The sequence below is a fragment of the Pteropus alecto genome, unplaced genomic scaffold (assembly GCF_000325575.1).
Source record: "Pteropus alecto unplaced genomic scaffold, ASM32557v1 scaffold3, whole genome shotgun sequence".
Classification (NCBI taxonomy): Eukaryota; Metazoa; Chordata; class Mammalia; order Chiroptera; family Pteropodidae; genus Pteropus; species Pteropus alecto.
In genome coordinates, this window is record NW_006442484.1 from 36725718 (window position 1) to 36743421 (window position 17704).

The 17704-nt window shown below is 34.1% G+C and overlaps 1 pseudogene; it reads right to left on the bottom strand.

The window, feature by feature from the left end:
- Window positions 1-2739: 2739 nt before the first annotated feature.
- LOC112470261 lies at window positions 2740-3163 on the bottom strand (annotated as a pseudogene).
- Between the last annotated feature and the right edge of the window lie 14541 nt (window positions 3164-17704).

Sequence of the window (17704 nt, forward strand, 5' to 3'; positions counted from 1 at the left end):
AATGCTTTACGTTTTATTGATTTTCACTAAGTAGAGAATCTGCTCATATCTGAGATGTAGCCTGTCTTACATGGGGCATAAAGGGAACTAAAATATCGCAAACGTGGACAGAATTTTTTTGTTTTGTAATCTGACCATAAATCATATTTGTGATGATTTGCAATTGTCTCATTATCAGTGAGCCAATTTGAACATATCTTCAATTTCCTTTTATTTTTAGATTTTCAGATCGTCTCAAACTGAGATCAACATGGCACACTAAGTATCTAATGGTAATACTGGTTTCTATGCATGGTAATAAGCCTCTTGTCTTATAGCTTATTACTAGTGATAAAATGTACATTTTTAAAAGCTGATGATAGAAATATACATTTCTGATCACCAAATGAAAATTTTCATACCCTCTGTTTACCATTCTCGAGTAATTAGAACATTTTGTATTCTAATTCTGATATCGATCTATTTATTGATTCAGTATGATTGATCAATTGGGTCCTTCATTTAACAAACACTTATTGAATACCAGAGGAGTACTTGATATTGCACAAGGTGCTGTATTAGAGATGCCGTTTTTACTTCTCTTTTAATTTTAAGGTATATATCAAGTTAAAAGTACAATATCTTCAGAGCATTCTTGTTATAGATATTCCTTCTGCTCTCTCTTATTGAAATTAACTCTTGATAATATAAATATGAAATTTAATGGCAGCTTCTGATATTGACTATACATTTTATAGCAAATATTAGATGTGCTTAGTAAAAGTTATTTGAAGATACTGTCTTTGTTTTAAGCAATGTCCCAAATTTTCTCACTATATTCTGTAAATAACCTTGCCTCCAGAGATTTTAGAATTACTGCCATAAGACCCCAAAGCAAACAATTATTCTCCAAGACAGTTCTGATATGAGATATAATGTCTCAAAAGATTCTCTGACAAATAGCCAAACCAATCTGACAGTGTAAAATGAAGCACTTGGAGAAAAGCCTAGATTTTTCTTTCTTTTTTAAAAACTGAAACCCTCTTTTTTTGCACAAAATTATTATTACAAGGTAAGACATTTATATTTTCTTTGATTAACTACCTCACAATAATTATTTGTGAGCCCCCCAGATAGCCCTGAGTTACTTCATTTTCCTCACCTTAAACATAAAAAAAAAAATGTTCAGAAATATTTATCAATTTAATCCAATGGTCACTCTATAATTTATAATACTAATGTCAGAATTCAAAGTTTCTGAATCTCTGAAACCATCAGATATTGGAAAATAATGTCAATACTCTTCAATTTTCTTCCATAAATAATGTCAGTATTCATTGATTTTTATACATAACTTTCTTTTTACATTCTCCATCTGATATTTTTACTTGTCTTCATTTTTCATGCTATATTTTGTATCTAAAGTGATTCCTACCTAATTTATTTCCTGATACCTCATGTCCATTTCATCATATTGGTAACCAAAATAAAATAATCTCTCCATTCAAAACAAAAATGACATGCAATTTCTAAAATTCTCATTCTCATTTGGTAATGATTGTTGATACTTATGTTTTCTTCTTTCACAGTATGGCATTACAGTCCAGAGAATAAAAGAAGGCCATATTTCAAACCTAAAAAAATAAAAGTGAAGTGTGAGCTGGTCATCATTGAGAAGTTAATTTCATTTAAATATAACTATAACTGGAGCCTTAAAAGAAATTTGTGAGATAACAAATTCTAAGGATAACTTGTAAATCATACTTATTTTGATGAATTCATATTAGAAATGTAAGAACAGAGAACGACAAATAAATCCTTTTGTATTGTGGATAATTAATCCCATAATTATCATTTTGCAAATTCAGAGAATCTGAGGCTGTTAAGAAATTGGAAGGTGGTCTAGCAGATAGTCTACTTCAATAATTGTGTGAGGCAGATACTTTTGAACTGTGCTAATGTTTAGAAGAGTCATTCTTATTTTAAACTAAAAATCTCTTTTTTCTAATGTCTTCACATGGGCTCGTATACTTTCTTCTAAAGTAGTATGGAAGATTTGCCACACAATTGCCATTAAAGTATATATGAATATGTGTTATAACTACGTGATCTTTTTTTTCTTTTACACTTTAGTTCCTTCAACAAGGTCTACAACCACTTTTTCAGGCCTTCTTTCATCATGATGGCCTCAGATGGGTGTCTTGAACTTTTCACTTTTTCTAAAAATGTGGTACCAATTTCTCCTGTGATAGTGGAGATATTGCCAAATAGAGATGATTACATTTTATAATTAATACAAAATATTACCTCAAATGCAATGAGAGTTTGTTGTCTCATTAAAAATAGATGCTAAATGAACATTTTAAAATAAACTCAGTGTTCTTTCCTTTTTTTTTTAACCAGAGAAAACAGCTTTTATTGACAAGTTATCACCAGCAACAAAAAAGACTATGTACCCATTTTCAGTCACCCCCTATCAATCCAGGATCTCACACTGCTCCACCTGGGGAAGGGATATAAATTGTCTTTTGTTTTTCCAAAGCCTAAGTCTTTCCCCTCCCCATGCAGCTTAATTTAGAAATTCAATAGTAATACTGTTTTGTTTGCTTGTTTTCAGCAATGCCTGCTGCAGCTACTCAGGTGCAATAATGGGTGAAGGGGTGTGGGAGGAACAGTTAGATGAGTAAAAAGAGTGATATACAGGAAAACAGAAACATTGCCTATCAAGGTCCCTCTATACTGCTTCAGTGACCTGCTCCTTTACTGATTGCATTTCTCTTTATGCTTAACCACGCCCTTCTGAATCAGACTGGGGATTTCCACTGCTAGCTCTGGACCCAGCCTCACAGCCATGAGATGAATTGCAACCCTTCTACATCTTTGCTGTTTTTCCACATGATTCAGGGACTGCCATTTCCGGAGCAGTAGTGGGACATGTGATAGGAATGTCATACTCCATGTCAAACTCGTATTTGAGGAGGTCATGGTGTACCAGCATTGTCCAAAGCACCGAATCTCTTCCTTGTCAGACTCCAGCCAGAACCAATCATTGTCCACATTCTTGTTTTCCACATACCGAACAAGAGACTAATATTCCTCCTTGAGTCACTGTAACACATCTCCGAATTTCGAGACCCAGCACCAATATCTCAGATACGACACGCTGGATAGCCCTGTCTGCCATCTCGAATTCAGCTTTCTTAATTCTACAATAAGGATGCTGAATAAAATGGTTTATAAGATCCTTTCCACTTCTAAAATTCTTGGAATCAATTGCTAGTAATCACCTTGGTTGTCTGCAAACTTCATAACCAAACTACAATAAAAATGTAGAACAAAATAAACTCAAATGTGGCAAGTTTTTAGATCCTGTTTTTTGTTTTTGTTTTTGTTTTTTCGAATGAAGCTCATCCATTAATAAATACTCTGAGGTACAATTGTTCCATCAATTACTAAAACACCTATCTTCAAATCCTGTCTCCTGAGTGCTAAACATATTCATTTGTAGTCATCACAATAACACCGCAGGCAGGTAATATTTTCATCACTTTAAAAATTAGGAAAAAAACTTAGAGACAGTTACTTTCTTAAATCACACAACCTATTAAGTGTAAAAACAAGGTTAAAATCTGGGTCTGTTTGCTATTACCACACACAATTAAGATTTATTTTGTCTATGACTTCCATATATAACAACCCCAAATAAAACTCAGAACAATAAGCTACATGTTCTTTGATATATCTTGTTCTTAGGAATTCATTCTAGCTTTTCCTTAAAGTCCTTTCTAACCCTATTAATTCAGTCTGCTCCCTCTGATTTTCTATGACATGTTATTTAAAGCACTATCGTGGCTTAGCTTATTGTGCTTTATGCTACAGATATGTGTATACTAGTCCAAGCATCCCTACCATGATGTACACATCTCAAGGGCAGAGACTATATTTTAATCATCATGTTGTTCTTAAAAAGATCTAACTCAGTTCTTACAGGCAGTTCATAAATATTTCTTGAAGTGAATTGAATTAAAATGAATTGAGCACTACATTTTACAACCTTTAAGCTTTAAGTCTGAGTCCTGGACTGAATTGTGAGAGGCATCCTTAGGAGGTTAAGCAGAAATTAATTTCTTTACTTTTGGGCATGCACAAAATAATAATTTCTTAATAATTATGACATTATTTGAAATTATTACAGTATATATTTGTCAAATTTATTTGCATAAACACATTTATTAAACATACATAATTTGAATTTTTATTTCTTTTTTGCTAATTTTGTTTTGTTTTGTTTTCTAATCTGTCTTTTAAGTTTCTGGAATGTTGATAAACAATATAATAAGTAAATTTCTGAAAGCTTGGGACAATCTTTTCTCTAATCTCGTCATACTTGACAAATCAAAAGAGACTGCTGGAAATTTTAGGATTCATTTGCATTAATTTCATTGACACAGCCAAAACATTTATTGAGCAACTCATATCAGAAATGGGAATTTATAGAGAATGAGGGTAAGTTTTAGCCCCGATCAAACTGCTCCTGGTTTAGTGAGTATTATGGACAATGTTTGTTCTCCACCCCCTCGCCCAAATTCATATTTCTAAATCTTAACCCTCAATGTAATGGTATTAGGATTTAGAACCTTGGGGAGATGATTAGATCATGATGGTGGCGTTCTCGTGAATGGGATTTGTGCTCCCATGTGAAGAGACATGAGAGCTTGCTCTGGCTCTCTCTGTTCTCTGTCCATCATGTAAGGATACAAAAAGTTAATAATCTGCAATAAGGAACAGGGCCTTCACCAGGCACTAAATTGATCTGCATTTTGATATTAGACTTCCAAGCTTCCAGAAATTTGAGAAATAAATTCTTGTTTTTTAGCAACCAGTTCATGGTATTTTGTCATAGCAGAGCAAGCTGACTATGACACTGGGAAATCTAAATGCAATAGCAATGGGGTAAAGTATTTATTAGCAAAAAGGAAAAACACCTTCATCAGACTGAAGGTGTAAGGAAAGTCTTTCTGAAGTATGACTTCTAAGCTATCCAAAGACTTGATAAGAGTTAGTCAGGAAAAGGTTATGTCAGAGAAGGTAGACGTTTTGAGCAAAAGGAATAAGAGGAGCAAATACTTGGTGTACAAGTAGAATAATAAGAGCCAAAGCTTATGAATCACAAAATGCTTAGACAGAAGTGCTTGAGAAAGAAGCTGGAGAGGTGAGCATTAGCCACATTAAAGGGAGACCTGTAGGTCATGTGTAAAAGCTTTGCTGTTGTCATTAAAGTGTGTCAAGCAGAAGAGAACCATGTTTAAGTTTTCATTTTAGTTAGGTTGCTCTCATGCCCAATAAAGAGCAGAAAAAGTCCCGACTTTGGCAGCCAAAACAACGTCAGAGAGGTAGGCACAGACTGAAATAAAACAAACAGAATTTGGTGGATGATTGGCAAAGAGACACAGGGGTCTATATAAGAATTAAATTTTGAGCAGTCAATAATTAGTTCACTTTTAGATTTGTTGAAGGAATGAGTCTTGGCTGGAAACATTGGCTGGGAATTTCAGTGCCCAGGTGGTAGTTGAAACTACAAACATTGAGAGCTGTTCTGGGGTGAGTATGCCAAGAATGGGATCCTGAGGAATTTTATCAATTAAAGAACAGCACTGAGTAGAAGTCCTCTAAAGAAACAGAGGAGATTTTGGACATTTAAAGATTGATCAGAATGTGGGGTTAAAACAAAGTGATAAGGTGTTTCTAGAATGATGGAAAGTGATGAGGTGTTTCTAGAAAGATGTTCATTGATGTTGTAGAAGAATAAGAATCAGAAGTCTGAGAAAAAGGAAGAAGAGATGGAAGAGAAGAAAAGGAGATAAAGAAGGAAAAATAATTTGTGTTGATCAGTTTTTTCTGCGCCAGGTGGTTCTGAGTGGTTTACGTGCATCATCTCATTTAGTCTTCCAAACAACTTTACGAAATAAGTACTTTGGCAATAAAGTTTCGTGATAACACAAATTAATGTATAATATGATAGGTAGGTCATCCCCAGACCCAGGAATTCCAGGTGGGTTAGCTGTTTTGGTTCAGTAGTCACTTCATAATATAGCCCTGAAGTTTACATGATTGATTTTTTTGGATCCCACTTACAGAATTATGACAGAGTTTGCTGGATTATCTCCATTTTACAGGTGAGAAGACTGTGATTTTGAGAGATTAGTTAATTTCACTTGTCACAGTCATGACCACACCAAGGGGACATTATTTTCATCAGATTCCACTGTGATGGTTAATTTGATGTGTCAACTTGACTGGGCCATGAGGTGCCCAGATATTTGGTTAAACATTATTCTCATGTGTCTGTGAGGGTATTTCTATCTGCGATCAACTTTTGAATCAGTAGTGTGAGTAAAGCAGATTGTGCTCCCCAGTGTGGGTGGGCTTCACTCAATCCATTGAAGTTCTGAATAGAACAAAAAGCCTGATGAAGGGAGAATGCACTCTCTCTACCTGACTGTCTTCAAGTTCGGACATCGGTATTCTTCTCTCTTCAGACTAGACTCAGACTCAGACTTGGACTGAAACTTATACCACTATTCTCCTGTTTCTCAGGCCATTGGACGCAGACTCAAGCAATACCATTTGTTCTCTTGGCTCTCTAGAGATCTTGGAACTTCTCACCTTCTATAATCATGGAAGTCAATTCCTTATAATAAATCTCTACACACACACACACATCTATGTGTGCATACATGCACACATAACTCCTTTTGAATCTGTTCCTTTGGAGGACCCTGATTAAAATAACCGCCCACCTCCACTTACCAGCCAACTATAAACTAGCCTACTAAAAGACACACTGCTTGCTATTTAAATGCAGCTTCAAAAGTCCTTCTGCACAAACATTCTGGAGTTGTCACTGGTCACAAGGACTGTGTTAATTAGCATATAACAGTATCGTGAACTTGAGAATACTTTATATTCCTTAAATACAGAATTAATTATTCTTTAAATATCCTACTTAATCTGGTCTTGCTTCTAGTGCTGTGTATTCCCTAGATGCAAAATGGGAAAGTTGCTCTTTTTGATTCTTCTTACATTTTGCACTGACAAATAGGGGAACTTCACAACAACAGCATCAGAATTCCCCAGAAACTCCGTATCAGCTCATTTTTCCTCAGAGGCTGAAAAAATGACCCATTTGTTAAGTCTATTGTTCATTTTTATACATGCAGCACTAATTAACATTGAAAAAGCTCTACTTTCCTCCTATACCTTGAATAAGAACAACATTAAAATAACATAGTCCAACTATAGTCAATGAGAAGCCTCATGATAAAAATTATGCTATTGGTGCCCAAGATATTTCAAGAGAGAAGATATGTTGAAGTTTTTGTTAGACATCTGGGATTTCAAATTAACATTATTATGTCGAGTTTTTATAAGGTAATTTATAAGCAAGCACATTAAAAGATGGTATTGATAAATCAAATTGCCCTTCATGAGATTATGTCTTACATGCTATATTTCTTTCCTTGCGCCAAAAGACCTTAGTTGGAAAAACCCTAAATGTAAAGTTTATTTGGGGAGAAGGGCATGGCCGTTTTTCATATGATAATTTTTCTTTCATTGGGAAATGATGAGACGTATAAACTGATCATAGATTTTCTACATTATAGTCCTTTGAGAACCTAATTGATTTGACGAATTATGCCAAAGGAAGAAGTATAAGCAAGGACTATTTTACAATATGCATATATTTCTAATTTCAGTTTGGAGAAATTACGCATGTAATATACTTGATAGTATTTATATTAGAGAATGGAGAAGCACGATTCTCAGCGCCCCAAATAAGGGAAAAAAGTTATAATTAGATGTCATCAGTATCAATTTAATTCGATGTTCAAAGAGGGAGTCAATCCACCTCACTTCTTGGAAGCACACATTACGTCATACCACAAAACCTGGCTATGCCTGAACCTGTATGCATGCTCCTACTAAGAAGGGGGATTTCGACTGGTCGTCAGAAATAAAAGAAACTCCATTAGAGAGAAATCAGAGCAGCAATATTTAATTTTTATTTAAAATTATTTTTGGAAAAAAAGTAAAAATAAAATGTTTTTGTTGTTGTTGTCGAAAAACCTCCTGAATGATTTCTAACACTTGGACTTCTGAATTTTTTACTTCATAGCTTATCAAAGGAATTTATAAATTCAGGCCCAGAGAGTAGAAGGTAATATTTGTTTTTTGATGAAGATTCTTAAAATATTACAGTACTCAAACCAAGCTTTTTACAAATTGACTCCTCTAGATTTGATTAACAAAATCTCATGATGAAAAAATTTAAACTATTTTTTTAAAAATGAAAACCAGTGATGAATGAGCCTAACATTTATTGATATGTGGTTCATATCAATAAATGTTATCTAAATATAGACCAAGAAAGAGTTTATTTCAAAATAATACTTAATAGGAACACAAATTCAAGAATTGGGGACTTTCCCTCAGTATGTCCAGGATTTCATTTGGCATTTAAGATAACAACTAGATAGATTTCAATATTATTAGGAAATTCTATCTACATCTGGAAATATTACTCTTTATTTTCAACCATCAGTTAGTTACCTATTGCATTAAGAAGGTGCTGTAGTCAATAAATTCAGATGAGTATGTCATTCTCTTCATCTGGGTCACTTCAATTCAGCAAGCACTACCTAAGCGTCAGCTATGTTCTGAGATCTGTGCCAGAATGAAGGGCACTGAGCCATTATCCAGTCTTCCCTCCACTTGGCATAGAAGAGATAGTCTATGTTCACCCATAATGGAAGTGCAGTTATAAGAAAGACTCTGGGAACACAGAAGTTAAGTCTCTGCTTCATTTTGACCTGGGCTTAAAATAATGAATAAGATTTTACCAACTCCTTTGCCCACACTTCTCCCACCATGCTACCTCCTGTCCATTCTTCTCACAGCCAGGTTTTATTTTATAAATGAATATAAGATTATTCCCTCCCCCTGCTTACATTTTCTGATGGTTTCCCATTGCACTTACAATAACATCCAGTGTCTTTTCTATGTCATGCAAGGCTCACCATGACCTGGCTTTGGCTTTTCCAGCTTCATCTCACTTCACTCCAGCCAGTCCTGTCTTTCTTTTCCTCAGAGTCAAAGCTGAAACCCACAGCAGGCCCTGGCATCTGCTGTTCCCCATACATGGATACCCTTCTACCATATGTTTTAATAGCTTGCGTCTTCTCCTAATTCAGCTAGCAGCACAAATGCCGCCTTCTCAGAGGGGCCTTCCTGAACCTCATTGTTTAAACACTTTCTACATTACTACCCTGTTTTATTTCGTCTCCTAGCATTACTTGAAAATAGTGTGCTGTTTTTTATGTTTGGTCCTGCCATAACCAGCCCTATGCCCAAGAGAAAAGGAGCCTCTTTTTCCATGTTTGCTATGTATTTCCAGTTCTAGAACAGGCCCTGGTACATCCCAGGAGCCCAGTAATTATCGTTGAACAAATGAATTATGATCACTACATTTTCAGATTTTTTCTCCATTTCGAATAGTAAAGAATCTGGTTGAGTTTTCTCTTTGTACAATTAAATACACCAATTTATATTTTGGTGCAATCTTACCAAGTTAATGATCAGTTCTTAAAAGAAGGCCAAATAAAACATAATAAAAGAAAAGATATAGTGTTCATGACATTTATTCCTCAGAGTCCCTGGCCAGTGCTGTTAGCCTCTCATGACACTAAATTCACAAATGTAAGAAAAATTAAAAATAAATTACCTCCTCCTCTTTTTATGTTTTCAACAGTACCACTGTCTTTGAGTGTTCCCCAAAGGGGGTGCATTAGGTCAGTTTGCCCATAACTAGCAAGGTTGAAACACTATTTCAGTTTTGTTGCAATCTTCCCTTTATGGGAAGGCTAACATTCCAATAATATTAAAAATGCAAACCAATAAGACATGAAAAGGCTTGCTTATTGCTAACATTTATGCAAAACCACTTAAAATGTTAAAAATATTAATCTCCTACCCTATGTAGCAATTAATGCGGCACAGATGACAATTGTTTTTTTGCACTAGAAAATCACCAGCAATCCACATTCTCTTCTTCTACTTAATTAACACAACTATATATATCTTTCAAAGTCACAGGAAACTGGTGTAATTGCTTTTGTAAATTCAACTAGTCTTCAATGAAGAACAGATTGCTAAATTAAATACAAGTAATTTGAAGCTTTAAAAGAAATAAAAAATATAGACATTCTTGCCACTGTATAGTATGAGGTGATGTAGAGGTCAGGAAAAGAAAAGAATAAGTATGAATTCCTAGATCTGCTTTTGATTCTCTGTTGAGATAGTATGTACATTTTAAAGACATCATGTTATATAAGATAATCATACTTTATAATCAGCCACAACATTGTTGACAACATAGATGTATGCTGAATCTATTTGAAATCAAAGTGTGTGTGTGTGTGTGTATGTGTATGTGTATGTGTATGTAGCTAGCCCTAAAGTTTCTGAAAAACTAAAGAAAATAAAGATTACAGAAACAAGGGGAAAAAAGGAAAATTTTATTTTTTATCTAGAGACTATAAAAGAGGGGACAATGAGGAAGTGGGGAAAGAGGGAGGCAGAAAAAACAGAGATCAGAAGTGAGGATGTATTTACACACACACACAGACACATTGTTCATGGATTCTGAACTTGTGAATTTGCTTCTCGCTGAAATGTATTTGTATCCTCAACATCAGTACTCTAGACACTTCATAGATGTGCACATTTGAGGTGCCAAACACTCACATTCCAAGATGAGGCTAAACAAGGCAAGGCTCTGCTTTCTCGTTCAGTTGTAAACAAGTGTCCTGTTCATGGTATATTTAGTGTTTTGTTTTTGCATTTTGTGCTTTTTATTGGTGGTTAACTATTTATAACAGTCCACAAGCATAGCGCTGTAGTTCTGTCTAGCATTTGTAAGAACCAGAAGGCTGTGATGTGCCTTACAGACAAAATAGGTGTATTAGATAAACATCATTCAGGCATGAGTTATAATGCTGTTGGCCATGACTTCAATGTAAATGAATTAATGATCAATATTGAATAAAGTGTCTTTAAAGAGAAACACACATAAAACAAAGTTATATATTCATCTGTTGACAAAAAGAGGCTCGCAGGAACCTAGCCCTGTATTTCCTTTAGGAGCAAAGATTCAGTATTTGCTAATTCAGTTTTTCAGTGGCTTTATAAACAGATACACACACACACAGTTGATTCTTATTGTTCACAGTAATTATGTTATATATCTATAATAGAGACAGAGAGACAAAGAGGAAAAGAGAATGAGAGAGCTATCTCATGACTTGATCAAGGGTAGGTTGATCTGGAAGCTTATCTGAAGGCAGTACTAAAGTAAATAAATAAGAAGTAAAATGATTAGATGAAGAGGTAAAAGTTAATTCAGAGTGACAGAAGCTTAAATTAATCAAAAAATCTAAGAAAAAGGGGGGACTTCAACATATGTCCATCTAACTTCGACATTGTGCAGTTGAGAAATATAGGAATGGATAGAGTGGTTAAAGGTAAGACTCTGGAGCCCAGTTCAAATCTCAGCGTTCACAAAGTGTGTGTGTGTGTGTGTATGTGTATGTGTATGTGTATGTAGCTAGCCCTAAAGTTTCTGAAAAACTAAAGAAAATAAAGATTACAGAAACAAGGGGAAAAAAGGAAAATTTTATTTTTTATCTAGAGACTATAAAAGAGGGGACAATGAGGAAGTGGGGAAAGAGGGAGGCAGAAAAAACAGAGATCAGAAGTGAGGATGTATGTACACACACACACAGACACATTGTTCATGGATTCTGAACTTGTGAATTTGCTTCTCGCTGAAATGTATTTGTATCCTCAACATCAGTACTCTAGACACTTCATAGATGTGCACATTTGAGGTGCCAAACACTCACATTCCAAGATGAGGCTAAACAAGGCAAGGCTCTGCTTTCTCGTTCAGTTGTAAACAAGTGTCCTGTTCATGGTATATTTAGTGTTTTGTTTTTGCATTTTGTGCTTTTTATTGGTGGTTAACTATTTATAACAGTCCACAAGCATAGCGCTGTAGTTCTGTCTAGCATTTGTAAGAACCAGAAGGCTGTGATGTGCCTTACAGACAAAATAGGTGTATTAGATAAACATCATTCAGGCATGAGTTATAATGCTGTTGGCCATGACTTCAATGTAAATGAATTAATGATCAATATTGAATAAAGTGTCTTTAAAGAGAAACACACATAAAACAAAGTTATATATTCATCTGTTGACAAAAAGAGGCTCGCAGGAACCTAGCCCTGTATTTCCTTTAGGAGCAAAGATTCAGTATTTGCTAATTCAGTTTTTCAGTGGCTTTATAAACAGATACACACACACACAGTTGATTCTTATTGTTCACAGTAATTATGTTATATATCTATAATAGAGACAGAGAGACAAAGAGGAAAAGAGAATGAGAGAGCTATCTCATGACTTGATCAAGGGTAGGTTGATCTGGAAGCTTATCTGAAGGCAGTACTAAAGTAAATAAATAAGAAGTAAAATGATTAGATGAAGAGGTAAAAGTTAATTCAGAGTGACAGAAGCCTAAATTAATCAAAAAATCTAAGAAAAAGGGGGGACTTCAACATATGTCCATCTAACTTCGACATTGTGCAGTTGAGAAATATAGGAATGGATAGAGTGGTTAAAGGTAAGACTCTGGAGCCCAGTTCAAATCTCAGCGTTCATCCTCTTAACTTTTGTGGGCCTAATTTCACCTTCTGTAAGATGGGGATAATGTTATGTCTCAAAGGAGTGTAGTAAGGATTAAATAAGATAAGAAATCAAAGATTGTAGAAGAGTATGTGTCATGTATTCGAGTATTCAGTTAATAATGTGATTATGATTAAGTGGACTCCTAGACTTATATTTAATTAAAAACTTCCTGGCAGAAACCAGTCCCCATGTCCTTTTATACCTGCCTGCTCAGTATTTTTTCCATCACATTTTTTCCATTGAGACATCAGTTGGGCTGACTTACCTCTACATGATACGGTGGTTGGTATGGAGAGGTTTATATTCCCAAGGTATAGTTTCATAGCATGGAATAGTCAAAGGAAAAGTAAAGTAAGCAGGTAGTTAAGAAAAAGAAGGATGTCTCCTTCAGTCTTCTCCTAAAAGAACATCATTTCCAAAGAACAGAAAAAAGAAATTATGCTGTCTTATCCATCACCTATATTTATAAAATAGAATAGACTTTGATTCCCGCTAAAAGAATAAAGCAAACTAGTGTGAAAATAGGTTTTATTTTTTACTTTTTTAAAGAAAAAAAGAGAAATAACTACATCCTCAAGCCTCATTTTTTTCATATATGTTAAAATACCTTGAATCGATTTACGATAGAACATTCCACCAAAGATGGAGATGGAGACCTGTCCAAAGTAAAATTAGTTAGGATTTAATATAACTTATTTGATCTCATTTTTCACTACTAAGGAAGCCAGAGAGTGAAATAAAATTATAGTGATTATAGTGTAATACCTGTTATATTATATGAGTATGGACATGCATAGAAATTCTGCTAGAGATGTTATTAATAATAATGAAAAAGTCTATTACCTCACATGTCAGAGAGAACAATTCAAGATACAACTGCTATTTTAATATATTTAACTGATCCTTTTGATCAATATGAGTGACTGGTACAGAGTTGGTGAATAAAATCTACTGATTTTATAACTTTGTAGTTTGGATTAGACCAGATAACATTAAAGAATACTTCAAAGAATGTTGCTTTCATTTTTTTCCCCTCTCTCTCTCAAAGGGATTCTGGCAAAAGTTCATATTTTTATCTAGCAAAGCTTACCATTTAAAAAAATATTTCTCTTTAAACTCATTCAGTTAGCTGCCCACTTTATATTAAATACAAACTGTTTCACACAACACTTGCTAGAAGCAAATGTGCCTATAATATAACTCTCATAATGGATTTATTGAAAAATGTGACTTATTTCACATTCTATCAAATAATGGTAGATTTTTAGCCATTTACATTACTTTTGACGTAGGTATATTTTCGTGAATAGGATACATTTATTCCTCAAGAGTTGACTAACAAATAGTATTAGTTACTATTAATTCCTAAAACTATTCCATCAAATAAAATAGTATTGTTGCTGCTGTTTTTAAATTTCATAGTCATACAGATGGGAATATCAAGAAAAGAGACAAAGCTATACCTCAGTTGGTTGTCCCAAGTGTGTACTATTTATTATATATTTGAGGTTTTCATTGTAGCTAATGAACTCTGAACCATAAAAATTCACCTTGTTGAACTTCAAAAATATTATGAATAGGTATGGAGATACTAAATAAACCATCAGATTTACTAAATCTAAACGTTTATTTTTATCCATTTCTAGAGTAAGATGCAGGCATTTCTCATCATCAGAGTTTAGGGTTAATGTATGAGAAGACCATTAAACTCCCATCATTTAAACATGATAACTGCTTCATGTGTCTACATAATGTTTCAAAGCTATTTTAAGCCATTTAAGCTTTTCAATTTCAACTAAACATCCACCAAGAGATTTTCTATTAAATTTACTGCAATATTTTAAATGATCAGCACAACTTGATTTTAAATAAATTCTAGAGTAAAAGTCATTTCCAAAGATATAACTTACATAGTTTTCCTTACTGCATCACTGGTTCTGAATAGAGGCTTTCAAGTTTAAATCATTAAAACCTTTTAGAACCTCTAGGCAGCTATACTTTGTAAAAATCTCATGTAAATTTTAGGGAATTAATTGTGGCTAAAATGACATAGTTTTGGTATAGTTTTATATTTCTGGTTGCCCAAAATAATTTAAAATAGCAAATATTTCACAAAATATTGTGTAAAGTGGTAGAAATTTTATATATAAGAATTAAAATTATTTCTGTTTTCTGATAAATTTTTTGATTTGCTAAGAATACTTTTAGCCAGGATATTATTATATGAACTAGTGCATCCTGGGACATAGGGGTTTGTGACCGGGAACTTGGGAATTTCACCTGGAAAGAGCAGATGACAATTGAGGATGATTGGCTGACTCATCAATGAAGACAGAAAGCTGAAGTTGAATACAAAGGAGCTATTGATGGCTTTTGTCTGTGGAAGACAGAAGCCTTAGAGAAGGGTGACTGCTCTCTCTTAGTGTCATGGATGTCACATGATAGAAAGTTTTATGTTTGTTTCTGACATTAGGCAAACAAAAACCTTTTGAATAGTGAATTAGGCTCTTGTTTTGAGCCTGCAAGCTGCCCCTCATTCCTGTTGATGAGTACTGATCTGATTGCAGCTATCTTATTTTTATGGTGTTAACTGTGTGGGAAATGTGGATAGAAGCCTGGAGACAAGACCACCGACCTTATCCCCCTGAGTTTGCATAGCTTTTGGAGTTTTCTTTTCTTTCTTTCTTTTTTTTCGGTGGGGAGGAAAGTAGGGGTTGTCGCAGGAGCCTACCAATCTCTTTGCTTAAACTAACAATACGAGTTAGGCCTTCTGAAACAAGTTTAGCAAAAGACCCTTTCTTCTTTTCCCTCTGGAGAAGGATATAACACTATCACCACGATTCAGCTTTGCTTGTCTAGGTCTGTGCAAATTGTGAGGGAAAGAATGCTTTGAGGGAGCCCTTCCTATTCCTTTGGTCCCTGTGATCTGTACTCACTTGAGGGGCTGAGGTTCAAAATTCGATGACTTGGCAGGAAAAGATAAATCCGTTTTTAAAAGCATGGTGAGAATTGTATTCTTGTTGAGGAAGTCATAGATTGGAAAAACTGAAGCCATTTTTAAAGCCCTTGATTATGGCTGACTTTCAAATATATACATTCACTTTGAATTAAAAGAATACAGAGAAATGAGAATAATTTCTGCTTTCTGTGGCCAGGCTTTGAAGTGGAGAAATGTGGAACTAAAAGCAAATAGCATAACCTGTTTTAATCAAAAGGAGTCTAGCAAGAAACAATCAATTAAAGAACAGTCTGATTCTCTGCGACATCAATGTATGAAAATCTGTTAGACGCCAGATTGTGTCTCAAGACACATATGATGAACTGAACAAAATGACCTGCTAATAGCTTTTACGGGTAATAAATGCATCATGTTATTGGTAATTCTGCAGATGGTAAATCAAGCTAATATCGAAGCTGAAACAAGCTACTTGTTAAATATAGTTCAAAATGATCTTCTCTTTATTCAAAAACCGTATTGCACAGAAAAGAAATATGATTACTCCTTATATTTCTAAGCATCTTAAATAGATAAACATTCCCATTCGACCATGGAGGCTTTTTAATTTTTAAATCCTTAAGAGAGAGCATGCCTGAAATAAATTTAAGCTGAGAAATGCTATGTTTATTTAGATTACGAGCAGGAACTACAATGTAAAATCTGTGCTGAAATTGAAGTGTGACTTTACTGCATACAATGCACATTAGATGATATTTCCAACCAGCATTTGGAACACTGACCTGGCAAATTTGAACATTGGAGCACAACACATATTAACAAATGATGGAGGGATGGACATGCCATTCATATTATCAACTCTTGAATAGTCTCATTTGCTTAAAGAATACTTTAGCTTCAATTTGTTGTTGTTGTTATTGTTGTTGTTATTGTTATAAGATCTAAAGTAGGTAGCAACAGAATTCTGGAGAGGAAAGGGGGATTAAGAAAAGAGGAGACAAGACAATGGTCCAAGAAATCACTTCTATAGGGAAAAAAAAAAAACTGTGTCAGCCCATGATATACAAAGGGACGCACAATCAAATCAAAGGAAAGTAACTTTGTAAGTGTATAGGTCAGATCACTGAATGTCAAAATGGGTTCTTCCTATTTTTGAACTGGTTATTTTTAACCTAAAGTTGTTTTGTTTGCCCATCTATATGTCATGTAAGTAAACTTGCTGATTTGTATTAACTGGAAATCAGATCAGTTCTAAGTGTGTATTTAGATTTTTAAAGACATGTAATTTTAGATACACATTTAGAAAATCTTTAACAGTTTTATTTTTAAATAAATGTAATATAAGATGTATTTATATGCTTTTTCAGATAAATTTATATTTATATATGTATTTACACATATGCATGCATGTATAGAACTATACAGATACATGTATACTTCTTATAATTTTTTAAATTGCTAATTCCATTGTAATTTTAGGAAACCATAATAACTTGTTTGGAGTAAAAGAAAAGCTTTTTTTTTTTTTTTAACTTTAAGAAGGTTATATCTGTCCAGTGAAATCATATTTTTAATATTTGGTAGAATTGAGGATCTAGAGTCTTTGAAGGTCTCTTTTGTTTCTGGATTTATCTCTTACCCGGAACATCTTGAGGAAGATCAATGAATACCTTCAACTTTCAGCTTTTTAATAGCAACAAAATATTAGCTATTTATCAATTTTCTATGATATGACTTTGAAGACAGTGACAGTAACAGCAATCCTATCTTTAAGCATTAAAAAAAAGGTAAAATATCATCGTGTTGGAGGAACAGATGTTTGCAATCCATTAACATCTATTAATTCACTGCAGGATCTGAAATTTATAATAAGACTAAGCATAGGCCAAATTGTGAATCTGGGGATTATTACAATCAGCAGTCCTCCAAATTCCCATAAGTAGTCCTTTCAGAAAGATTCCTAATGTC